Source organism: Chinchilla lanigera, unplaced genomic scaffold (genome assembly GCF_000276665.1).
Source record: "Chinchilla lanigera isolate Chin_1 unplaced genomic scaffold, ChiLan1.0 scaffold00044, whole genome shotgun sequence".
NCBI lineage: Eukaryota > Metazoa > Chordata > Mammalia > Rodentia > Chinchillidae > Chinchilla > Chinchilla lanigera.
Window position 1 is genome coordinate 17,415,079 of NW_004955445.1, and position 24,664 is coordinate 17,439,742.

The 24,664-nt window shown below is 39.2% G+C and overlaps 1 long non-coding RNA gene across 2 annotated transcripts in view; it reads right to left on the reverse strand.

Moving 5' to 3' along the window:
- The window catches only part of LOC102006507, a 31,014-nt gene extending 13,298 nt beyond the window's left edge, over positions 1-17,716 (reverse strand). The window contains exons 1-2 of one of the 2 annotated variants that reach the window (XR_262343.1): positions 17,628-17,716; positions 7,853-7,984 (exon numbers count right to left, since the gene is read on the reverse strand). This is a non-coding gene — a long non-coding RNA (uncharacterized LOC102006507). The remainder of the gene's footprint in view (positions 1-7,852; positions 7,985-17,627) is intronic. The other variant, XR_262344.1, reaches the window with a different exon arrangement.
- Between the last annotated feature and the right edge of the window lie 6,948 nt (positions 17,717-24,664).

A 24,664-nucleotide genomic window follows, 5' to 3' on the forward strand; every position in this document is an offset into this window, starting at 1 on the left:
GAGAGGAGAGAGGAGAGAGGAGAGAGGAGAAGAGAGAAGAGAGGAGAGAGGAGAGAGGAGAGAGAAGAGAGAAGAGAGAAGAGACAAAAGAGGAGAAAAGAGAGAAGAGAGAAGAGAGAAGAGAGAAGAGAGAAGAGAAGAGAAGAGAAGAGAAGAGAAGAGAAGAGAAGAGAAGAGAAGAGAAGAGAAGAGGAGAGGAGAGAAGAGAAGAGGAGGGGAGGGGAGGGCAGGAGAGGGCAGGGGAGGGGAAGGAAAAGAAAACAAGAGAAGATAAAGTTGGATGTAACTCAGTGTTCCCTGGGTTCAGTCTCAAGTACCAAAAATCAAACAAGAAATAAACACTTTGATGACAATGGTGCTAGCCAAGGTCTTCTAAAAAGCAGACACCCAGACAGAATTAGATGTATAATACCTATTAGGAAAAATACCTATGAAACACAAAAAAGAGAGGCAGAAGGAATAGGCTGGATAGAAATTTAGATTACAATGCATTTCTGACATCTGTGAGAGGGGAGAAAAAAAGGAAGGATGATTAAACAGGAGAGCCCCAGGGACTGCCATTCTGGGAAAGTGCTGATCAGCCCAGTGGGGGGATCCACAACAAATATTTGCATCCTAAGAGCCCCCCATGCAGAGGAATGAGTCTACTCTTGTAGCCTCTTCATACTTGGCTGGGAGGAGCCTGGGGAAAGTAGGCTCTCAGCATAAACACTGTGATGGATGGAAAGGTCCAGGGCTGGAGGCAGCCGGCAACCTACCTTCCTTGCTGTGGTTCTCTTAAAGATAAAGCTGATTGATAGTCTCATGACTGCCATAGATATTTACTTCTCATAATATATTGGCCACAAAAGTAACAAATGCTCTTGGTGAGCCATCAAAGCAACCTCATATAACACAAAACAAGAGACACTGGTTTCTCTACTCTCCATTCTCTGGCACCCAACTTATTTGACATAATCACAACTAGTAGTTGTGCCTCCTCTTGGAAATATCCCACACCTGAATATGCATATTTTTATTTGCATAAACTCAGTTATGCAGATATTTCATGTCAATTTTATCCATTTAGAGTTTTCTTTTCCATAGTATACACCAATGTTACTCTTTCACACCTGTATAATATTCTAAAGCAAATGATGGACCCAAGAGTCATTGTAGACCTCCACAAGTATACTTATGGAATAACTTCTAACGCCAAAGAGCAATATTTTATAGTTCATAGGCTTTGGCTTACAAATACTCCATACAGTTATACTCCCACACAATATATGAGCATCAAAGCCTACATTATTCTATATTGCTTCAGATCAGGGATGGAAGGGTATGGTAAGAGATGAAGAGGAACACGTCAGTAGGAGCCACATAACAGGAGTCTTTACATGTTCATGAAGGATCAACTGGACGTTAAATAACTATTGTTCATTTTTTAAAAAGTGTGCCCATCTGTATCAAATCTGCATTGTATATATACTCTCAGAAATGCCATTCCCTGTCAAGTGGTAAGCATCCTGTCTTGACAACCAGAGCTACAAATGTTTGTGTATATGAACAAATGTTACATGAGAACAGTTGAAAAAACACTTACATTGATGCTGCATTCCCTCAATGACCCGATGTGGCTCCCCAGGAGAAAAGTGAGACATACAGCTGGGGAACAAAAAGATCTATGGCATAGTGATAAAGGAGGTTGATTCCAATAAAGAATTGAGATCAACTGGATGGATATTTAAGGACAGGATGAAGATATCATGGCCAGCAGCAGAAACACTGTAATTGTGAGGACAGCACAAAGATCTGAACCTAAGAAAAGAAAAATAGTTTCGTGGAAGACATAATAGAAGGTGTTAGAAGGCTCCCCATGAAGTTAGCAAGATAGGTATTTCTAAGAAGGATGGGAAGAAAGGCTGTCACCCCCTAAATCATTAGAAAAGTAGGGGCAGAAAAGTTGGTAAGGGATAGAACCTATGAGTATAGAAAGGGGCTTCTGTACAGAGGGCTGTGGGTTCTTCCTGAGCTCCACAGCTATACCAGACCAGTTATGTTCTCAAAAACCACTGAGCATATATACTTTAGTCTCACTATTTTAATTTATGTCCCTCATGATGCTTCTTGTTCTACCACCTATTTCAATCTACCAGCCAAGAATATTTTTAAGTTTTTAGCCAAGTGATTAAGAACTTAGGTGCTGAAATAAGACATAATTTAGTTTGAACCTATATCACCACTTACTAACTCTGGAGTACAAATTGAGCAAGTTTCTTATTTTTGCTAAGCCTCCCTCTTCTCACCTATGGATAGGAAAATGTCCACCACTTAGCACTATTCGGAGAATTTAGGAATGATGAAATTCACTTTGTACAGCGCATAGGTCCTCATTAAATAGACGTTGAATACATGCAGGAATAGATATCATTTCTGACCATTGTGGATGGTGCACTGTTGTTGGTTTTGCAGTACTGAGGATTGAACCAGGATTGTTTACACTGAGCTACATCCTCAGTCCTTTTTTTATTTTGAGACAGGATCTCACTAAGTCTTTAAGTTTTCCAAGCTAGATTCAAACTTGTGATCCCCCTGCTTCAGTCTCCCTGAGTGCTGGGATTACAGGGGTGCAACACCACACCCAGCATTCCCATTGTTGGGGTACTTTTAAGTATGACAAAACAATAGGCACATAGAATAAACTTTTCCAACTCTTCACACCCTGGAGATGCTGACACTGAACCCTCTTTCAGTTAAGGAATGTGATTAATGAAAACTTGGAGCAGTTGGAACTTGAGCCAATGCTTAAGTGAAAAATAGAAGTTAACCAGGTAGAGAAGCAGAGCAGTACATCCTATGAAGAAGGAAAATCAACAAAGACATCAAGGGAAGAAATATCTTGGTGTATGGGATGAGCCACAGATGGGTTATTGTTGTAGGAAATAAACTGTAACCATAGAGGTGAAGGAAGGGACTCACAGGCAACTCTGGAGACCTGATTAATATGTTGGAGTGAAGTTGATGTAAAATCATTGAACATTTTTAAGAACACAAGTAGGAGGGGCAGTCTGCTTTTCAGATGGATTACCTTGATGATTGTACAGAGGGTGGGTTTAAAGGAGGATGAACCAGAGAGTGGGAGTCCAATTGAAATGCTTTATTCATCAATCTAGGTGAAAGATGACAAAGACCTAAGTACCTTAGAGACATTTCAACTTTTATTTAAATACGTATAATGTCAAACAACAGATACCACCCAACCCTGCTTACTGGTACTCTGATACTTTTGACTGTTAGAAAGTTCTACCTTAAATTGAATAGAAGTTTCTCTGTATCTTATACCCACTGATTTTTATCCCTGGAGGAAATTTCAACAGTGTCCACATAAGGATTTTTCAAAGACTTAAAAGTTATCATCATGCTCTCAAAGAGTCATTTCTTTTCTAAGAAAGTCCTCCTTTCAATCTTCTCACATGACCAAGTTTCTGAGATTCTTCCCTGCATTGGAAGATTGTCTTCTGGAGGTGGAGAAGCCCTAAACCAGTCAAATGAAAGTAGACTGTTCTCTTCATCCCTCAGCACCTGTGCTCACTAGTGCAAGGTAAAGTTGAAAGTATTTTCTCTGACAGTCACATGGGTGCCTAGCGATCCTACCCCAACCATGGAATATCATCCCAGCTGATGAAATCAAGAGTACATCTAACTTTAGCACTGTGGGACCAGAGATGGCCATTTTTAGTTTAAAAGAAAACATTTAAAAATTTGTTCATAAAAAATAAAATGCCATGGACAAAGGGTCTGTAATCAAAGATAAAACATTAAATAAAATTACATGCATTACATATGACACAAATATGTAAATATTCTTAATTCACAAAAATTCTTAATCAATAGAGATTATACTAATCAATTTTAAAATAAACAATACATTTTAAAGCATGAACAAGCAATTAAAAGATATAAACAAGGACAATTTTTAGAAGAATGAGATACTCACCCTCACCAATAGACATAGAAATACATATTTAAACATAGAAATATTTTATACCCATTAAATTGTCTAAAGTAAAAATATTGTTAGCTTCTATTTTTAGAATGTGGTAACATGAGCACTCTTAAATAACCTTTCTGGACAGGGATTTACTGATATGAATCAAAAGTAAATGTTCACAGAACTAACCCATGGCATTAATTGTCTAGGGCAGTGATAGCAGAACTTTTAGAGATGAAGCCCAAACTACAACCTAAAACTCACTTATTTATGGCAAAGTGCCAACACTACGATAAAACCTGAATACTGAGGTTTTAGATTAGAAAAACCAGCTTATACATGAGCATATTTTGGTTTAAAAAGAAAAACAACATAAGTGCCATAGTTTTGCCTCCATCGGTTTAGGTCTTCATTTGAGGGAAATAATTGGGCAATTATATAAAGGTATCCATACAGATATTCCTATCAGAGTTGTTCATTAACAGAAAATTGGAAAAATCTTGGAGATGCACTTATTGATGGGTAAATAAGTTATTGCATTCAAAACTACATGAAACTTTTTAAAAATGAAAGTACTAGAGCTATATTTTTAAAAATAGATATGAAGATATATTAATATACAATGAAGTGATAAGCAGGTTACAAAACATTTCCTGTGTGTGCACATGCATACACAAGAAAAATCTGGAGGGCTGTTTATTTTGTTAGATTTTATTATTTTTGCATATTCATATTATTTAATTTTTTCCAATTATATCTTATTTTTACAACCAGGTGGAAAAATTGGTGAAAATATTTTCATTGACTAGAGAATAAAATTAAAAAGATTAGTGTCACAGGGTAATGATGTCCAAAGACAAAAAAATACCCTAAAAACATGACAAAGAAGGGTTCACTACTATAAGACAGATAAAGGGAGAAGCATCAAGAATGAACTAGAGAGTTTTCTTCAAATTTCAAATTCTCACAAGAGACAGTGACCTATGACGGGTCATGCCTCTAACTTCTGTTCTTGTCAAGCTCCTCAAAAGAAAGCCTTTGTGAAAAAACAGCCCATGCTCATGCACCTAGAACTAAAATGTGCACACCACACACACACACATTACAGATCACAGATGTCCTTCGTCTACTCCTCTTTAAAAACAAGAGCCAATCCCTTTCTGAAGCAGTGATTTTGTGTGTGCAAATCATCTCTTTTACAGTGAGTTTGCCAAAGTCAAACTCAGTCAGTCCAAACTCAACAGAGATCTGTTAAAACTTCCATAGCATTAAATACAGAAAGAAAAGCTATTTAGTGCATGATCTTTTAGGTAGGTAGGTAGATAGATAGATAGATAGATAGATAGATAGATAGATAGATAGATAGATAGATAGATAATAGATAGATAGATGGATAATGATACACTCTTTAATTACATGTATTCCTTTATGTCTCTCATACCCGGTTCTTCTATGGCAGAGGCATTTTTCAAAAACATAGACCATCTTTTGTTTAATTAATAATCCCCCCAGACATAAATCACCCCAGCGGCACCCTCTCTAAGCAGCCCTGTGGCAATGACCTACTTTAACAGCCTTTCATGTATAGCTCAGGTTTACTATGTATGTTGAGAATTACTGTTCAGTAGCTTTTTTGGGAGATCAGCATTTTCCTTCATAAGTTTAGCAAAGAGGACCGACCCATTTTTCCCACCAGGGAAAGAAGAATAATAGAATAAGAGAACTGAATGAAGAGATAATGAAAAAGGGCTACTCATCTCCCTAGAAAATTAATAATAATAACTAACATCCACTGAACTCTTTACATGCACTACCTTATTTAATTCTCAAACTAACCTTCTATGTTTGACAATATTGTTTACCCTATGTATCTGATAGGGAAACTGAGATAAGAGATAAGAAACTTTCCCAGACCATGCAACCAGGATGTAGCAAAGACAGAATTCAGACTCACAGGCTGGCTCTAGAGCTCAAACTCACCACTAAGCTATGCACATCTCTCCAATGGGCATAAAACTAATACCATTTACTGTTAGTAATGTACCAGACACCCAGTAAATATTATTACATTTAGTTCTCACAGTGACACTAACTTGGCATTATTCTTGTTTCCAGAGAAGTGAATTGAAGCTCAGAGAACTTGGTGAGATTTAGAATATAAGTATGTCTCTTTGTTATACTTTTATTTTTATTGTAGTAAGAACACTTAGCATAAAATAAATATTTAAACAAATATTTAATCATGCATTGTTAACTACAAATACAGTGCTGTGTAGCAGATCCCTAGAACTTGTTTATCTTGAATAACTGAAGCTTTGTATCCATAGAATAGTAACTCCCCATTCTCTTTCTCTCTAGCCCTTGACAACCACCATTCTATTGTACTTGTATGGGTTAAACTGTTTCATATATCTCATAGTGAGACTATGTGCCACTTGACCTTCTGTCACTAGCTTGTTTTATTTATCTAGGTTTACCCATATTATTACATACGGTAAGACTGTTCTTTTTAAAGACCAAATAATATTTCACTGTGTGTACATACCACATTGTGTACAGTTATTCATCTTCAAGATATAGTGGCTGAAAGACAGGGCAGGTCCAGAACCAGGAAGGAAAATCTAAAGGGGGAACTTGGTGTAGGGCGTATGATAATTAACCCTACGTGGTTTCTATGGAAGAATCGCAATGAATGAGAAATGAAATAGTTCTTGGAAGGTCAAAAAAATGTCAACACTATATTCACCTTCTTCTTATTGATCCTGACCCAAGTTGTAAACAAGAGAGCCTGTGGTTCAATGATGCTATTAATGAAATCAAACTTTTATCCCTCTTGGAACAAGATAATTTCCTGGATGATGCACTAAATCTCAATGTGTGTCTCAGCTCCTTGTCTCAGCCAAGGAACTAGAGGCATCCACAGAATGGGACATTCTTAAGAAACAACCAAGCAAAGCCAGACCCCCTCTTTCCTACTGTATTGACTTGAAACATTGGCTTATGTTTGAGAAGACTAAAATAAACGTGATGAATGTTATTTGAAAAATCTAGGGTATCATCATGCATTGCATTTGTTTGCCCTAAACTCATTTTTATTAGGTTATCATTAGTTAGCCTTTGTTTAGCATCAACTGTGTACTCAAAACCAGACTAAATATACAGGAAATATCATAGCCAAGGATGGGCCACAACTACTTCTCTAAGCAACTCACCACCCACCTTTAACCCCCAGAGGAATTTCACATACTCCAAAGAAATATTAGGACAATACATTTTCAGGAAAATAACTCAAATAAAAAGAATCTCCTTTCACCAGGGGCTTTTCATGCATTCACCATGTGGGACAGGCAGTCTTGTGCCAAATAAAATTTAAAAGGAGGAAAAGGTTATAATTTTATACAAAATTACTCAAAATCTATTAGATTCTGTATCTCCTGAAAGTTGTAAATACTTAAAACATGAAAATTCTACAAATTTTTTGAATTTTACTTTTAAGGGAAAAGAACAAAAACTAAGAAAAATACCAAAAACAAAACAACACAAAAACAATTATGTTATTGCAGGAAAATTTACTAGAGGTATAGATGAACCTGACATTTAAGTTTGAAAGATATATCTAGACATTGAAATTCAAATCTCCCTAAGAAGCATCATTTTTTAAAAAAATTTCTGTATGTATTTCTGCAAATTCAAAAGGTATATGTGGGGTCTATCTGTCAAGTATTCTTAGTTTGAATTCCCCCAAATCAACCCTGAGGATTTGAGTGGGAGCTGGTTAATATGTGTTAGCAGGGAAAGCTGGCAAAAGGCCGTGATAATAACCCTGTGACCCACCCTGGGCCCTGGTGACTTATTCCCACTAGGGTCAACTGAACATACCTCAGAGTCGTCCCACTGAGAGGTGAAAATCTGGACATTTGTCCAAGAACTCTTGCCCATCTCTGGTTAGACAGCTTCTGCAAGGAAAACTTCATGAGCCTCAAGCTCTCCTGTGCATAGCTAGAGAAAGTCCTTGGGCCAGAACACAGACAGATGCATATGAAATCTTGAGTGTGCTTAAGTTGGCTTTAGTTGTACGTATGTGTATATGCGTATGTAGTCTGTATTATACAGATAATTCAGCATATTTGCCCTATGGAACAAAATTTGCCTGGCTTCAGTCATCCTCTTCCTTCTCCTAGATTCTCTTTTTCTTTTTAAGATCTTTTACAACTCTGTTGTAAATGAGCAACAAAAAGAAACCAGAAACCTATCAGACTCCTCATAGCCCACCTGACCCCAGTGACCCAAAATGAATATACTATCCAACTCTATCGATTATTCATCCAGCAAGGGAAATATCACAACCCTGTCACAAATTTCTTAAATGAAACCAGCCCAGACACCAAGAGGGAAACAGGATCATTGCATGGTATGATGGGTCTATATTAGCCTGCTCGATCATTTGGGACATCCAGCAATCCCATCCCTCATGGTGCATCACCAAATCAGAGATGAGCCAAGGAGCCTGTGTGATAATATCTGTGACACTTTCTCACATATTTTAGGTCAAGATTCATTCATCCTCCTTTTGTGCTTGTTTAGAATTTTGGGTGTATCTATGTCATCAAGCATCACATTGTTCAGAATTATTTGTTTCTACATCTGTCTTTCCTGATAGTCTATGATACTGTCATGGACTAGTCACTCAGTGGTGGATTCATTTACTTGTTCAGTAACTGACAAAGAAACTGAGCACTTGGGATATAGCAGAGACCAGCGCTTGGGATACACTGAGTGCTTGGGATATAGCAGAGACCAGTTGGTGCCCTCCAGGAGCTGAATTCCAACCCAGGAGATGCAGAAGTTTCTACTGGAGAGACAACCTCCAGGTCTGTGTCTCATGCCAGGTCCATTTTCTCACTGCAGTATTTCTCCTTAACTCTAGTTAAAAGAATAATTTTCAAGTAAATTTCTCCTATGTAATCCTCCTGGGGAAAATCACAAGTTAGGGTTAGACTTTATCCTTCCTCTAAAATTTCATACAGAGAGAGCCCAGCCACAAGGAGTACATGTGTAAGTCACTTAAGATCATTGTGTGTCTGCGTCTCCATCAATAAGCTAGGCATAATGAGAATGCAAGGGGCTGAAATGAGAACCAAATGAGAAGTGCAATAAAAGTACCTTAAGTGTTTATTAAATATAAACAACTATTAGTATTACAAGTTACTCTCCTGTCAGTACCCACTCTGTTCTCATCCTCTTTTCTAATTTATAAGCCAGTGTAAAGTTATTCATTTAAGTGTCTTTTTTATTTTATCTTCTATTTTTTTGCTTAAGTATGACTAGCGCTAGACAAACAGGGACCAACAAGGCACTTCTAGTTTGTCTTATCTCCTGATCAGAATAGGTAAGAGATGAGGACAGATGTGAAACATTAGAAAAATACCTTTATAATCACTCTGCGTCACCTCATAAGTTTCTTTGGCCCAATGACCTTTTCCCCATCCACATTTACCTGCAATTGGTATCATCCCTATTCATCTTCATCACTAGTCATCACTGGATAGAACAGTGTTTTCATCAGTAACAGATTAGAGTTCATAATCCCAATTAACCACATATATTTGGGAATAGCCATCATGTGGGAGAGGCAAAATAAGGCTGATTTGATGAAAACTATGCTTCACCAGCTCACTGGACCCACAGTTCTTTTCAAACCAGGTTCCAGGAGAGCCCTGATGCCCTAAGACATTCACGATGGACCATCCAAGGGAGATCTCGGAAAATACCTTTAAAATTATGATCTGTGAGGTACATTTTTTTGCATAGGCTAGACAAAAAGGCTGGAACAGTCCTATCTCCTTTACGTCCAAATACCTTATGTTTTAAGATCTTTTTGCTTAAGATTTACATGAGGAAATGGATTCTACTGCTTTAAATAATATTTATAGGCTGATGCTTCATATAAATTATTGATGAAAATGGATAAATATAAATCCATCATTTTAAGCAGCCCTAAATGTTTATGCTACAAACAACGTAGCAGCCCGTTACATAAGACAAGTGGTTCTAAATATACCAAAGAACCTGACAGAATCACAGTTATAATAGAAGAATTTAATATCTTTCTTTCTGCCTAAAACTAAAAATCAGACTATTAGAAGAGATTCAAATAAAATACTCACAAATTTTGTCTTAGAGCGACTTTTAAATTTGACCACAATTTCAGTAACATTGTAGAGAAAAATTATAGGTTAATGGGGCTACTCAGGACACCCTTCCTCTTACTTTTCTACCATAAAAAATTAAATTATTTAGAAAAGAAACACTCTCTTGAGTGGTTGTGGGTCACTTTGGATCAGCGAGATTTCCCCTTAGAGTTTAAATGTAAAATATTAATAGGCTTGCGAGGGACAAGATTTATCAACTTGGGAGTGTTATCTGCCTTGCCACTCCACCCTCCACCTCTCCCTCTGCATCAGTTTTCCATTTTAAAGCTCAATAGGTCAAACCTAATACTATATATTAGGATTCATATACAAGGATTTGGGGAATCAGAGTCAAAGATCTGCAAGGGGAAGAGGAAGAAAAAGTTGGCAGGCTCGTCCTCAGTGGAGAAGAATTTAGGACTTGAATGAAAGGTAGCCACTCTGCTGCAGGGGTTAGGAGAATTGGGAAGGCACAGAAAGAAGTATTGGGAAAGAAGAATTGGGAAGTATTTCTCTGGCTTACGGGTTCCATCTTTTTTCCCAGTGTACATATTTTGTATTAGAGCAGATTAATTGTACAACATATTAGCTTTCCTTATGGCACTTTCGTACATGTGTTTAACATATTTTGATCCTATCAATTCCCTATTACCCTCTGTTCTGTGTCCTCCTCTCCAATCCCTCTGGTTTCTTCTCTTCTCTTATAATATCCCTTCTGTTTTCATGACGCTTTTTATTCTTCTAGAACTCACTTAACTGGAAAACGTGATATTTATCTTTCTGAGTCTGGTTTATTTCATGTAACCTGATGATCTCTATTTCTATCCATTTTCCTGAAAATAATATAATTTCACTCTTCCTTATGGTTGAATAATACTTCATTGTATAAATACACTACTTTTTGATCCATTTGACTGCTGATGCGTGTTTAGGCTAATAGTACAAATGATAATTTCTTATAATTTGAGCTGCTCTTGGAGAACTGTCTTTGGCTATGATACACACGCTAATGGAAAATCTGCCCTGTTTGGATAATCTGCCCAGATCAGTGCTATTGACGTTGTAGTTTCTCAGCGAACAACAATAGCATTACTTGGAATATTGTTAGAAATGCAAAACCTCAGGCTCCAGTTCACACCTACTGCATAAGTTTCACTCTGAAGGTGACATCTGAGAATCGGTGTTTTAATAAGCACATGTCTCTCCATACGCTGAAGTTGGAGAACCACTTATCCAGGTAATTTGGTGTTCTAGGACCTCTAAAAGTTTCATCCTTGAGCTAAAAGAGAAACCCTTTTTCAGAAAGACGTGGGCCCTATGCCCTAGACATGTCTACCACACTCAGGTATACTCATCTGCAACACAAGGCTTCCCCTGGTAGCCAAAATGCCTCAGAGATACTTTCAGTGAAGCCTCCCTCTTTGATACTGAAATGATCCTCTCAGTAACTATCCCTCAAAGAGGGGAAGATAACTTGGCAGAAGGATTCAAAATTAAGTTTTTCCAACGGTGGAATTTATCAGTTTGAGTAGTTTAAAATCTTACTCTATATTTGGAAATGGAATACTATTCTTGAACTTCAAGAGCCTAGTGGATCCATAGGTACCACAAAGGAAATCTGCTTCTTTTGAAATCTCTGTGTTACTGTACTGAGTTGGAAAAAAGTATATAAGCCCAAGTGCTAACTCCTAGCACCTGTGTATCTGATCTTCTTTATGTAATTAAGTTAAGAATCTGGAGATGAGGTCATCTTATAAGAGGAAGGAAAGGAAGATTTGAGACACAGAGACCTAGGGCAGAAGATTATGTGAAGATGGAGACAGAAATGGTAATGAAAATACAAGCCAAAGCATACTCAGACCTACTAGAATCCAAAAAGACAAGGAAAATTTAGCCCCCACAACTTCAAGAGGAGTAACAGATTTGTTTAAGGCTTGATTTTAGATTTCTGGCCTCCAGAATTGTGAGAAAATAAGTTTATGTTGTTCTGAGTCTTGTGCTTTATGGTAATTTGTTGTGTCAGCTTTAGGAAAGTAATACAACCATCTAATACAAACATGACCTTAAACTTACCCTTTCTCAGCCTGGATTCCCCGCATGAGAAAAATTGAAATATACTTATAGCTGTTTCAAAGGTTCCACAACTAATGCATTAGAATTATTGCCCATAGAATGAGGGCTGGATATAGGGAATTAATTAAATAATTATTTAATGATAACACCACGTCACAAGCTACATCATAGCTAACAGATTATATGAGATCCAAAGTTTGCCCCATACTGTCTGAGATCCTAGAAAACTTAAATATAAAATTGCGTCTCAGAATTGATCAATAATGAGGATAAAATTGGTGCTGACCTACTGAGTGGTTGTGGGCTTTGAACAGATAATGTAGGTATAGTCAGTGTTCCTCTTAAGTTTTGGATTTTTTCTTTTCTTTCTTTTTTTTGAGGATGGAATTTGCTCTAAAAGGATTTATATATTAGGGAACAACTTATGCATAATGTGGTTTCTGTGTCTGTTTATATTTTATTTCATCCCACAAAAGGCACTAGATGAATACAGAAAACCCCATCTCATTCTACTGGAATGTGGAGGAATACACAAAACGCACATGTGCACATACTTTAAACATCTACTAGTGTTATAACCCACACTTGGTGATTTACCTTTCCATCTGCCTTCAGACGACTCTCCTTTGTGATGACCCACAGTCTGCGACCCCCTGCTCACTTTAACAAGTAATCTTGCATCTTTTTAAAGGTAAACTGCCATATTTACAGTAGTATTTACATATGCCTAACCACTTAACATGAAAAACTCTACCACTGTTTTTATTTAGGTTATTTTTGTCAGTCACTAGTGAAGCCATTGTGTATCGTGGCCCTAACTCCTTTATTTCTGTAAGTCCTATATCTTTTACTGCAGGATTTTGCATACAGTACTGACTTGTGAGAATGTATATACCAGGTATTACATTGTAGTAGACAGACTTATAGGGAGACCAGAGTCCTTTTATCATTTGCCCACCTGGGTTCTCTAGAAAAGATGGGTTTAGGATTTCCTGAGTTCAGGAAAATGCAAAATACAAAACTAGTTAAGAAACTCAGAAAAAATTTATATTTCCAAAACTGCTGTTGGGCCACATAAGGAGTCATGACTCTTTTGGTCATGACACTTGCCACCCACTAGAAACCAAGCTCTGTCCCCATTTTTGATGTTAGATCTCCAGACCCAGTGACAGTCAAGATAAGAGAGAACTGGGCATCCTAGAATAGAGAGAGAAATGGTGCATGGGCTCTTAAGACCCTTAATATCATCCTGTTGGAGGGAGTCAAATTAAAAGAATCTATCCCAAACTCCCAAGAGCCATTCATTCACTACTGAAACTTTAAGTTATATTTCAAATGTAAAATGAGCAAATCTAACCCACTAACAGATTGAAAAGCAATCTTGTATTTCTGGTCATGAACATCCATAATACACACAGTTTGTACAGAGCATTATTTTTTTTTCAAAGACCACTTTCAGAGAAGTATCTTAGAGTCTCCTCTCTCACATTAACTTTATGTCTCCTCTAATACCCCAGAAGGACATTGGACATAGCTAAAAGACCAGCCTGAGTGTGGTTGGTTAACTAATGGTCAACTTGTAACACCCAGCTAAACTGAGTCGACATAGTTCTGAGTGTGAAAGGCCCACCTAAGGATGATGCCGACAGCATAAAAGCAGAACTGGAGGGGAAGATGGTGTGAAATTGATTCTCCTGGAGAAGCTTGTCGTGCTGGTTTTCCTGACATAAACTCAGTCCTCATCATTGGAGGAGCTCAGTGCTTCACTGTTGCTGAGGATGGCTGTGGTTCTTTTCAGATGATCTCAGGTCCTTACCTGGAGGGTCGCTTCCTGGCTCCAGTGGAGATTCCTCAGTCTGCTGGCACAGATCCTTCATTCTGCTGGTGCAGACTTTCTAGCTTCCACCACTGACTTTTGGGCCTTTCCAGTGCAGATCCTTGCATGAGATATTGTCGTGGGCTCTAGGCATATGCTTGGACTCTCAGAGAACCTTGCCATTGACTCGAGGTCTTCAGCTGGACTCATTCAGGACATTGCTGTGGGATCCAGGCCCTCCCTCAGCTGAACTCTTTATGTCTCTAGTGTGTGGACAGATCTCCTGCACTCTTCTGCCTTTGACTGTTTGGGTGAATACTATAAAATAATTCTATAAATTTTGTGTACTGTATTAAATCTATTCCCTTGAAAACTCTGACTACAACACTGAGACTCCTGTGTTTGCACTTAGAATCTGGCTCCAGCCCATCCTTTTGTTTTTCTTCCCAGTGGTACCCCTGGCAGTCTATCTGATGAGCTATCTCAAATTACCAAATAGTGTTACTTTGATGTGTTCATTTCCTATTAAAGTCTTCTACTCATTACTCTCCTTTTCCACCAAAAGTAAAAGAGGAGAGGAAAGAAAAGTTACAGTCACTGTGCAGAAACTCAGGAAACCTGAAATGGAACCTCTTAGCCTTTGAAAGAAGCAGCACAGGAAAGGTAATTGTCATAAGAACTAGATGTGATCTATTTCTTGCTGCTTTCAGGAGTCCCCTAATTTGGAACTTTCACTTATATCTTCTAGATGGTTCCCCTTGCTGGTGACTTAGAGACTCTGTACGACCTTAGCCCAAGAGAAGTAATTTAGTCAGGGTTCTCCAGGGAGAGGGAATCAATAGGATATATGTAAATACAGATTGACTGTGTAGGATGGGCTCACATGATTATTGAGACTGAGAAGTCCCATAATCTGCCACCCATACTGGAAGCCCAGGGATGTAGTTCTGGCTCAAACATGAAGACGAGAGGAGCCAATGGTATAAATCATAGTTCAGGAACAAAGCCCCTGTCTGAGAACAGGAAAAAATAATGTCCCAGATCAGCCAAGCAGAAAGCAATTTCACCCTTCCTCTGTATTGTTGTTCTACTCAAGCCCTCAACAGACTGGATGGTGCTCACGCACATGGGTGAGGATGATTTTCTTTACTCAGTCTATTGATTCAAATGCTAATCTCTTCCAGAAACACCCTCACAGACAGACCCAGAAGTAATGCTTTATCACCTTCCTGGACATCCCTTAGCCCAGTCTACTTGACATAGAAAATTAACCACCATAAGTGGACAGGCATAAGAAGTGCTGAGGCCAATAAGATGATCAATGATGATTGATGATGATGAGGAGGAGGAGGACAATAACAACATGACATATATATGACAGACCCTAGTACTATTCTAGGTTTGTTATCCGAATACAACTGACCTACTTAGACCTCACACAACATTATAAGGTAGGGTCTAAATTTTTAGATGAAAAAACTAAGGCATAGAAAAATTAAACAATTTTCCTAAAAGCATACATCTAATAAATGACAGAACAGAGATGCGATCCCATGTAGTCAGTCTCAAGAGCCTAGTCAGTCTCACTCCTAAACACTAAGGAAAGGAGTTACAGAGATAATCTAAATTTGAAGACCTAAGTTAGGATCCTCCCCCTGCCATCTACATAGATAGCTTTGGACTATCATCTTCAGGTCTCTATTTCATCACCTATATATGGAAATGCCAGTAGAAGCCTTTACCTCAGAGTACTGTTGTGAGAAGCAAATGAGCTGTAAACTAGTCTGCAAAGCTAGTGCCCCTCACAGCTAATGCTGCACAGAAAGACTCCGCTCCCCCTACACCTTGTTCCTCAACACTGCCACTAGAGCTGCTTTGTTTCTCTTGCACCTACCTGGGCTACCCCATCTCTGATTATGCTCCTCCATAACAAAATGCAGAAAGTAAAGAGAAATGTGAGGCATTTTCTTCTGCCCCTTCGCAAGTCCATCTTTCACTCCAATCCCTCTGTCCTGCAAACTAGCACACCAGAGAGATGCTATCCACTTTGCCCTCCAGAGGGTAAGGCTCCATTTCTCAAGAGCTTAAGCTGTCAGTCATTCAACAAAGTATTCATCACATACTATGTACCAAATGCTTCATTTGGTGTCAAATATAAGGATGAGCACTATAAACACAGTCCTTGATTACACAAAACTTGTATTCTACTGGGAGAAACACACAAAAAAGATGATGAGAAGTAAAAATAATCATAACCAATGCCTTGAAGGAACCAAACAAATTGCTGAGATATCCTTTGGTTTCAGAAGTTTTGGAAGGCCACTCTGGAGGAGGTAGGAAGGTGAGAAGGGGAAAAACAGAATGACTGAAGAGTAGAAAAGGCATTCTGGTTCCCAGTCAACAGAGAGGATCGTATAAATTGCTCCTCTAACACCCCAAGCTCTTCCAATAGCACTCAGGTGCAGGGCTTCTGAAGCCCCATCCCTCTCACTTGAATTTGACTTTTCCACCCACTGGCTCTGTGACTTGAGCAATAGCCATAATTCCTCTAGCTATTGGTTCCCCTGTACAACAGTGCTAATATTTGTTTTGACCAAGAAGAGTTATCTGCCTAGGAGCAGTGAGATAATGTTATCTATTATCATTCAAAATATAATATTATTCTCAAAAGGCTAAGGCCAGCTTAGACTTGCAGGCAAACCCTGGTTTATGACTTCTTTTCTCCTGGGCTCCTAACCACACTGTCACCTAAGTTACCCTCCCTGCCCTCTACCATATAACTACCCCCCCCAAAAAAAAGCAGTGTCCTGCGAGCTTTGACTTCCTGATCAGATGAGTACTTCAGTTTTGATGGCTAGACATGAGGAAAATATTAGCCATTTTCATGATGAGGATGTGGATACAGGGGCTGAAATGTGATTCTGACATCGTGGAGATTCTGACAGAATTACCCTACACAGCCATGTCCTCATTGTGAAAGGACAGAGGCTTCATTCAATCTCACTTCATTCTCAGGCACAGCCTTACAAGCTAGGGAGGCTCCTCCATGATTCCTGACCCGCTGAAGGAACCATGGAACACTACTGAAGCCTTCATGCTCTTTTGTTTAACCTCAAGCAGAATTAAAGACTCCATTTCCTGTATTTACCTTGGTTCCCGTGCTAGGAAAATATCCCACCTCAGCCTTCACTATCCTTTCCCCTCTGGCAGCAGTTGACTTCAGTTTCTATGAAACAAAGCTTGCTTTTCATGACTGAAGGCCCCACACTAGGAAAATGAGAGGGATACCAGCCCCTTTCTGGTCTTGTGAGCTTCACAGGAAGCTGCCTTTGACCTCCCACTGTTATTATTGCTATTATCATCATTACTGTTATCATTATCAGCATCCTGTGCCCACCCTGCCGGCCCGCTCCTCTCTTCCCCGTGCCCCATTGTGTGCAGTGGCTGCCGCTACTCTTCTGGTCCAGCCACTTCCCTTGGACCTCACACATCACATACAAAGCCCATGGTGTTCGCCAAAGCCCCTGAGACTTTCCCTAACCTACGTCCTTCATCTGCTTTTGCTGCAACTCACATAGCTTCCTGTCCATACACAGAGCCTCCTCCACCTCTGATTCACTCCCTTCCTGTCCCATGTCCTGGCTTCACACTCACAAGCCTGTGGAAAGGAACTTCCTATAAGCACCTCACACTCCTGTGAGCTCACAAAGGAACCAGGATTCCACCACCGCTGCTTCACTTAAAGCAATTGGTGTCTGTACTGTTGAATGTTCCCTGTGTTACTTTTGCCACCTCCAGAAATTCCTCCACAGCGAAAGACCAGAAAGACCGCCTTCAAACTCAGAACTGGCCAGGCCACGTCTCATGGAAACACTTCAGTGACCCTCTATTCTTAGGAGTAAAAAAGAAATTCAGACTTGGTCCTTATTTAGTAACCTGATTCCAGACATTTCCTACAATGTTCCAGATACAACACAATCGTGAGCACTTCTATACTGCTCCTTTCTGGTCCCCTGCCTCTGTGCCTTTGCACATGCTATATCTTCCTCCATAGTTACCTTTTTCTGGGCATCTTCTGCTTGGAAAACTCCATTTTCATGCTTTAAAATTCCCTTCTTACATAATTATTTACTGGACAGCCTTCTTGATTGCACTAACGTAGGGGTCAGAAAGTTTTTCCTGTGAAAGGCTATAGAGTAAGTTTTTCAGGCTTTGTGGACCAAGTCTTGTCTTTGTTGTGATCATTCCAGTCTGTTTAGGGGAGGGTGACAGCAGGCACAGGCTGTCTGTAAGGAGGGGGCATTTTTGTCCTCTGCTAAGACCATACGCAGGCACTGAAAGTTTAATTTCTTATCATTTTTATGTGCTGTTAAATATTATTCTACTTTGGAATGTTCTTCAACAACACAAAATTTAGATTGGGTCTACTAGAACATAGAAGATGCATCATTAATATTTGTTGAATAAAGGAATGACTTGGTAGGAGTGGGAAGAAGTGACTGTGATAAAATTCAAACTGCAGTGTCACTCATAAAGTATTTCCTTCCCCTGACCTAGGGACAGAGAGCTTACAGATGCATACTCTTTATTCAGATAGTCTGTCTTATTCTTCCTAGTATCATGTAGAAATATAATGTAAGACATTAAAATACTACAATGTGTTTATTTTTAATACTTGATTTATGAGATGTGCATAACTAGAAATGTGTCTTCAATCAGACTCCCAAGAAGTCAGGCCTGAGACAGGTATTTACGTGCATGTAGCTCACTAGGGACTATTGCTGGGGTCAACAACCATGAAGGAGGCAGGAAGAAAGGCTGGACAGGGGAGAAATTGAACTGTGATACAGTGCACCAGAAACCTTGGCCTGTCCCATCAAAGGTTCGGAAGTAGTACAGTCCTTCAGAAGTGTCCCATATTGGACTGCAGCACTGACCCATTATGGTCTGTCCTGAGCAGTCACTGAAGGTGAGCTGCCCTAGATAGAGATGTGAATCTGGGCCAGAAGACAGTCTTTGAGAGTAATTTCCAGAGAAAGATTATTTGTAGAGCTCTCAGTTGCCAGTGCCACCAGCAGCATCAAAAATAAGATATAGGAGTTATAGCATTCCTACAACTGCACTGTCCATATAGTTACCACCAGTCACATGTAGCTATTTAAATTAATTAAAATCTAATAAAATTGCATAATTGGTCCCTCAGTTACACCAGTTGTATTTGAAATATATAGTAGCCACATGTGGGTCATCGCTATGATATTTGACAAAACATTTCTACCATCCTAGAAAGTTCTAGACAGCACTGCTCTAGAGGATGAGCATTGGTGGGAAGTTTCCAAAATAAAACAAAAATGGGTATGGTCCTCTAAGGGGTCAATCTAGTTGGGGGAACTAAGCTACAAAATCAAAATGGTAATGACTCTCACTTAAGAGATGCCTTAATCATTGGCTTATGCTGACCTTAACACCCAACTCACTCTCAGCTCTGCTTAATCAGGCCTGCAAAGTCTAGAATCACAATACGGGATACAGAAGTTGCCATCACACAGATAGGAATGTAGTTTGGCTACACAATCAGTTGGTGTCTCAGATGCCTGAAGGTAACACATTTTTGGAGTTGCTTGTGTCTCCAACATCGGCAGGGAGCTCTTTGTGCAGAACACACAAAATAATTGGTAAAAATGGAAGGCATCTGGGTGCTGGAATGGTTCTTTGCCACACACAACAAATGGTTGGTTTGCCCCAGTTTCTTCCTCTATTGTGTTCTTATCATCTACAAATTTGTCTAGAACAGAAAGAAAATTTGTTAATTCTCTGGATGCATGTCTCATTTCTGTTGCCACTAAATAGTAGTGTGACTGTGGGTGAGTCTCTCCTTTTTCCTGTTTTCCCATTTTTATCCCTCGTAAAAAGAAGGTGACAAACTCATATTACTTATTTCACAAAAGCTTTGTGATGATAAAATTGGATCATGAAAGTTGTGGTGTTTTATCAAGCGGGTGCCCAACTTATTTCAAAGGGAAACAATCCATTTAATTCAACAACCAACCTGACTAGTCAGCGTTGGTGTCTGACTGCATACTTAGCCAGAAGTGGTCCACTCAACACAGAATCAGTAGGTACAGTTCCCTGGGTTATAAAACAGTGATTCCCAATCTTCTTTACATGTTGTTTTTGCATCACACTTTTTGGATATTTCCAGTTTTAGCAGCACACTTAGCAGAATTAAAATCTCTGAGTAGCAGATTTTAACACATCAGCAGTAACACAATAACTAGAGCCTTATAACAACATTTTACAGGGTCTTTAAAAGCATCCACAGTTACTGGGTTATGCATTTGCTCCTCCTTCATTACAGTGGTGCTGCCAAAGTACTCAGTTCACCATCTGACCTTCTATGCTTAGATCCTCACTAAGTGACCTTTTCATGCATTTCAGGGGAATTAGGTCTTTCCTTGGTAGTAGACTGGCTTTAAAATACACCTCCTCGCCTTCATCATAAAACATTATACCCCATCATAAGCCCACACAATTTAAAAATCCATGCACAACCATAACAGACACAAATCCAGTTGCAGCAGAAATATATAGTATGTATTGCTCAAGAATGGCACTGAGAATCACAGCTCCACATAAGGCAGGATTACAGAACCAAAATGAGACATTAAAACCTGCAAAGTAGACTAAGTGCAGAACCAAAATCCCAGAAAACGCCACACATTTTGTTTTCTGATACATCATCTCTTATAAAAAGCCTAAATATCTCCATTGTCCCACAACCTCCAGGCTTCCACACCCCTGACCATTGCCTATATGACGTCATATCTTCCATTCTGCCTCTGCTACAATCTGAACATTGTGCACCTTCCAAATCCTGGAGTTGAACTGTTCATCTCCAAGATGATGGTGTTATGAGGTTGGACCACTGGGACATGGTTAGGGCATGAAGATAGAGCTGTCATATGAAGGAGCCCCCAGAAATCTGCTCTGCCTTTTCCACTGTGAGGACACCACAAGAAAGTACTTCCTAGGAACCAGAAAGTTGTCTCTCACTAGACACTGGCTCTGCTGGCACTTTGTGGTATTTTATTATAGCAGCTTAAAGGGATAGACTCAGACACCCTTTCCTTCATTCCATTCCAGCCATACTCTTTGCTTTTCCTTGCATGTGCCTGACTTGATTTCAGAGACTTTAGCATATCCACCCTGTCTGGAATGCTTTTCCTTTAGTTACCCATCTGGCTCACTACCCTACCTAAAAATGTTATGCCTCTCTATAGCATTCTTTTCCTCCTTATCCCTAACTGTTACCCACTTCCCGCTTCACACTTAGCTCACTTCACAATACTGTCTTCCCTCACCAAATAAGCTCCCTGAACCAAGAATGATTCTTGGTGTATTTATAGCACCTGAAAGTTTCTGACCCAGAGAATACAATGAGTATTTGATGAATGAATGAATGAATGAATGAATGTCATTTAGCCTTAACAATAACCAATATCAGAGAGAAAAATAAAGACCAGAGAATGACAGGGGATTACCAAAGGCCACGGTATTTAGTGTCAGTCAAGCCTAGCTTTTAATCCAGATTGAGGAGTCACAGGTTTTGTGCCTTAGGCCTTACCAGATTCAATCTACACTTCTTCCTTCTAAAGGTAATAATCCTGAGCATGGTAATAATCCTGTCTCCTGCTCTCAGGAACCTCCTGATAGAGAGACAGTAGGGAACGGCACAGAGGCGGGAAGGAGCCTGGTGGGTCCTGGGTGGTCTCAAGGAACCGCTGTGATGTGTGGTCAGGCAAGCGAACCAAAGTCCCTGGACAAAGAGTGCTGCTGCCGGGCCACGGAGAATGAACCTGGGCCAGCACAACTCCTGCTCCGGGGGAGGGGCATCCTCTCTGGTGGAGCCCTGGCCTCTTCTAGGGGCAGGGGGTGTGGATCTCTTGCTGAGTAAACACAGAGAACTGAGCACAGGCTCTGGCCTCCACCCACCTTCTCTTTCACAAGCACATAAAGCACGGACCGGCCTGCATTTCAGCCAGACCCACAACTCCTCCCTCTCTACCCCAAGCAGATCCATGCCTTGAGGTGCACCCACCGGACTGTTTTCTATGGTTGGGCCTCCCAAGGTTGTTATCATTTTCCTTTTTTAGAAGTGGCTGAGTTATCACCCCTCCTTTCTACGTTTCCCTGAAGTAGGGCTCAGAGAGCAGACCCGAACTGGGTGTTCACCTCAGTTTGACATTTCTCCTCTCACAGCAGTGTGACTTGGGATGCTGTCAAAAGGGATGAAAGAAAAAAAAACTTTCACTCTGGCTTGAACTTGGCCTCATTTGCAGATGCTCAAATTGCAGCCTCAAGGAAGTGAAGGTCTGAAGTCGGTGATTTGAGCTGGAAGACCAAATGGTTTTTTCAACAACTAGCAGCAAAAGGCCCAGAAATGTGGATGCCATGAGAAAAAGAAGTAAAAATACAGACAATGTTAGGAAATTAAAATAGCTGCAATATTTATTTTTTGATCTCTCTATGGATGAGATTTTCTTCATAGTCTCTTAAAAATCTAATATGCTCCATTTCAACACAGATGAAACATGAAAATTTTATTTGATCCTAAAATCATACCATTTATTATTTTACCTGGAAAATAAGTGCAAATGTACTAGCTGAATGTATTTTTAATTTTTACATTTATATACACATGAAGTTATATTCTGGGGAAATTTGAAGGAATTTTAGGTCAAGGTTTGCCAATACCTGAGAGGCAAAATCATGGGAAATAAGAGCAATCTTTATAATTGTTGTCAGAACCAAGTGTGAAATTATAAAAACTTTACATTTAAAATGCTTGCAACTCATGCTAATGCTCAGGGTACAGAACAACAAAGAAAATATGTCTAGAAACTCATCAACTTATGCAAATACATCTGATAAAAGCTTCTGCCTCTTCAGATTCCAAGTGAAAACCCCTAAAAATCATACAAACAGGCACCAAAGTCTCCATCAGCCCCAGAAATATCCTGGAGGACAAGAGAAACAAAGAAGGATGATTGGCCCCAACTTTCTTCATCCAGCTACTGCCCAAAGGAATAAGAGCTGCAAATAAAGAAAGCCAAAGGCCAAGGGGTACCTGTTGGAAGTCCAGCTCACAGTGCGGATCCACAGCATTATGCCTCCACCAGAGCCCCTGGTGGCCCATACAGATACAGATCCAAGTCCCATCCACTAGTAGGTGCAGAGTACCTAGTGGTGTATAAGGCCAGAGAGTGGGACACTGGTCTAGTTAATTTCTGAATACTTTGTGAACCATGGAAACGACATCTGGTGTCCCAGGGATGAAGATTTCTGTTGCACCACTTACAGTTCTACCAGTATTTCTACTTCTAGCTCTTTCCTGACTCAGATGATTCTGATGTCAGTCAGAAACCAGAATTTAGGGCAAATCTGGAACTTTCTCTTTTAACATCAGTGTAAAGAATTTTGCAAAGACATATAGGAACAAATATGAGAAAACCTATATCAAATCTTACTTAACTCTGTGCTGATACTGCACAAGATTAATATTTTATTTTAATAGCAATGCTCCAATTATATTAAAATTGCTGTTTAAAATGCAGACTCTAGAATCTTGTCTCTAAGATATTGACTAAGGTGCATAAGGGAGAGAGCAAAAGACTTTTCAATTTTTTTTTTTTTTTTTTTTTTTTTTTTTTTTTTCCCGGTACCTGGAATCGAACTCATGACCTTGCACTTGCCAAGCAGGTGCTGTGCCGCTGAGCTAAATCCCCAGGCCCAGCACTGTTCAGTTTAAACAAAGAGTCAAAATGAGTCTGAAGCCAACATGTTGAGCACTAAAGGATTTCATAAAGAGATCCTGAGTCAAAGAAAAGATATTTCAATTTTTTAAAATGATGGACACTCAGAAGAATTAAGTTAAGTAAAAGACAAAGCAAAAAATAAGCAATGTTCTTGTTTATAAGAAGAATCAAAGGAACACTGTGTTTATGAAATTACTGCAGTTAGATACAAAGATAATTGGAGATCAGGAAAAACTGCAGAGATAAACAATATGATTATAAAAGTTAAAAATAAAATGAAAAACCTTTGAATTTCTGGGAAAATGACAGACTAAGAATTCTAAAAAGATACTTACATCACAAGCTAATAAAAATCCTGGGTATATTATAGGATTTTTTTTTAATGCAGAGAAGTCCTTAAAAGAGAAAAGGAAAATAAATCCTAAGGTTCTGAGAGAAAAGAGGGAAATGTATGGTTTGGCCTGGCAATGGCCCATGAGCCCAAGGTTTCACTATCCACAGCAGGATGGAGATACACAACTGAAGACCTATACAAGCAAAGTGAAATCAGCAATAAACACAAAGACAAAAACCTCCAAGAACTGCTCAGGCTCTAACAGGACATCAGGAAAACTCCAGGTAGCACTGAGACTCAGAAAGAAAGACACAGACCCAGTGGATGATCAATCATTGCTGAACATGAACTTAGAATCAAAAATCACAAATTAAATGGAAAAAAGATGGTCCAATGAATAACATCAGAAATAACAATGAGTAACAACAGAAATAATAGCGATGAATAGCATGAGAAATAACA